Source organism: Octopus bimaculoides, chromosome 4, assembly GCF_001194135.2.
Source record: "Octopus bimaculoides isolate UCB-OBI-ISO-001 chromosome 4, ASM119413v2, whole genome shotgun sequence".
Taxonomy (NCBI): domain Eukaryota; kingdom Metazoa; phylum Mollusca; class Cephalopoda; order Octopoda; family Octopodidae; genus Octopus; species Octopus bimaculoides.
This window is the reverse complement of record NC_068984.1, coordinates 101,781,127-101,782,974: the sequence shown is the minus strand read 5'-3', so window position 1 is coordinate 101,782,974 and position 1,848 is coordinate 101,781,127. Positions and strand designations below refer to the sequence as shown.

The following is a 1,848-nucleotide window of genomic DNA, read 5'->3' as shown; positions in this document are numbered from 1 at the left end:
GAACTCCTCTGTGATTGCCTGGAGGACTATGATAAATAGGAGGGGGCTGAGGACGGAACCTTGGTGGACCCCTACCTCTACCCGGAATTCATTACTGTACTCATTTCCAACCCTCACCTTACTGGCAGCATCTCTGTACATGGCTCGCACAGCTCTCACTAACCATTCTTCTATCCCAAGTTTCCTCATTGACCACCAGATAAGGGATCGGGGGACCCTGTCAAAGGCTTTCTCCATGTCAACGAAAGCCAGGTACAGAGGTTTATCCTTAATAATACTGGTTTCAAATTTTTTGGTACAAAGCCAGTGATTCGAGGGGCAAGTTTATCAGTTAAATCAATCCCAGTGTTCAACTGGTACATCTGAAAAGATGAAAGGCGAAGTTGACCTTGGCAGAGTTTGAACTCAAAATGTAAAGATAGACAAAATGCTGTTGAGCATTTTACCTGACTTGCTAACGATTCTGCCAGCTCGTTACCTTATGAATAATAATAATATTGATTTCAAATTTTGGCACAGAGCCAGCTATTTTGGGGAGGGTGTTAAGCTAATTCAACTGGTACTTATTTTATCAAGACTAAAAGGATAAAAACCATGGTGGAATTTGAACACACACCATGAAGATGGCATGCTAATGATTCTTATTTCTTTATTGCCCACAAGGGGCTAAACATAGAGGGGACGAACAAGGACAGACAAAGGGATTAAGTCGAATACATCGACCCCAGTGCGTAATTGGTACTTAATTTATCGACCCCGAAAGGATGAAAGGCAAAGTCAACTTCGGCGGAATTTGAACTTAGAACGTAATGACAGACGAAATGCCGCTAAGCATTTCGCCCGGCACGCTAACGTTTCTGCCAGCTCGCTTAAGGCAGTGAGCTAGCATGCTAATGATTCTGTCAACTCACTGCTTTACAGGGAAGGAAAAAAATTGAATACTTCACCATAAAAAAGATGTGAAGTGTTTGAAATATCCAGAAAAAATTACAATTTACTCATACATTCATTATTCAAGGTAAGTTAATTTGTGTTTTCAAAGACAAAACACAATTAATGAAAACTTTCTTTTCGTGAATGAGAGAAAACGTATTTAGTTCAAAATATAATCAATATTTACTCTAAATTTTAGCAGTTTTCTTTTTCAAATGATATTGAAGGTCCATCCAGGCATGGCTGTGTGGGAACAAGTTTGATACCCAACTACATGATTTGGGGTTCGGTCCTACTGTAGCACCTTCTACAAGTGTCTTTTGTTATAGCCCTTGGTGTTAGGAAGGGCATCCAGCCATAAAAACCCTGCCAAAACAGACAGTGAAGTCTGGTGCAGTCTTTTGCCTAGCCAGCCCCTATCAAACTGTCCAGCCATACCAGCATGGAAAAAAGGCATTAAATGAAGATGATGACAAACCAAAACTTTGTGAATAGATTTGGTAGAAACTAAAAGAAGTCTGTCATGTATATATACATAAATATATAAATATGTATGTGTGTGTGTGTATATATATGCTTCTGTTTCCTTGGCTTGGCAATTATAATTGAATGTTACTGTGCAGTGTCTTTTGTTTCCAATCTTCTGTGAAAACATGTCTGGTCATGGGGAAATATTACCTTATTTGGAAACAGGTGAAGGTGAGCAACAAAAGGCCTCTACTCATAGAAAAATCAGCCTCAACAAATTTCATATGACACATGCAAGCATGGAAAACTGGATGTTAAAACACTGATGATGATGATAATCGTCATCATCATCATTTAGTGTCTGCTTTCCATGCTGGCATGGGTTAGACGGTTTGACTGGAACTAGTAAGCTGGAGAGCTGTACCAAATTCCAGTCTGATTTGACAT

General features: G+C 39.5%; 1 protein-coding gene across 1 annotated transcript in view; it reads left to right on the top strand.

Annotated features, from left to right (window-relative positions):
* Positions 1-1,848, top strand: part of LOC106878792 (uncharacterized) — a 78,910-nt gene that overhangs the window by 4,044 nt on the left and 73,018 nt on the right. The gene's annotated exons all lie outside the window — the stretch shown is intronic.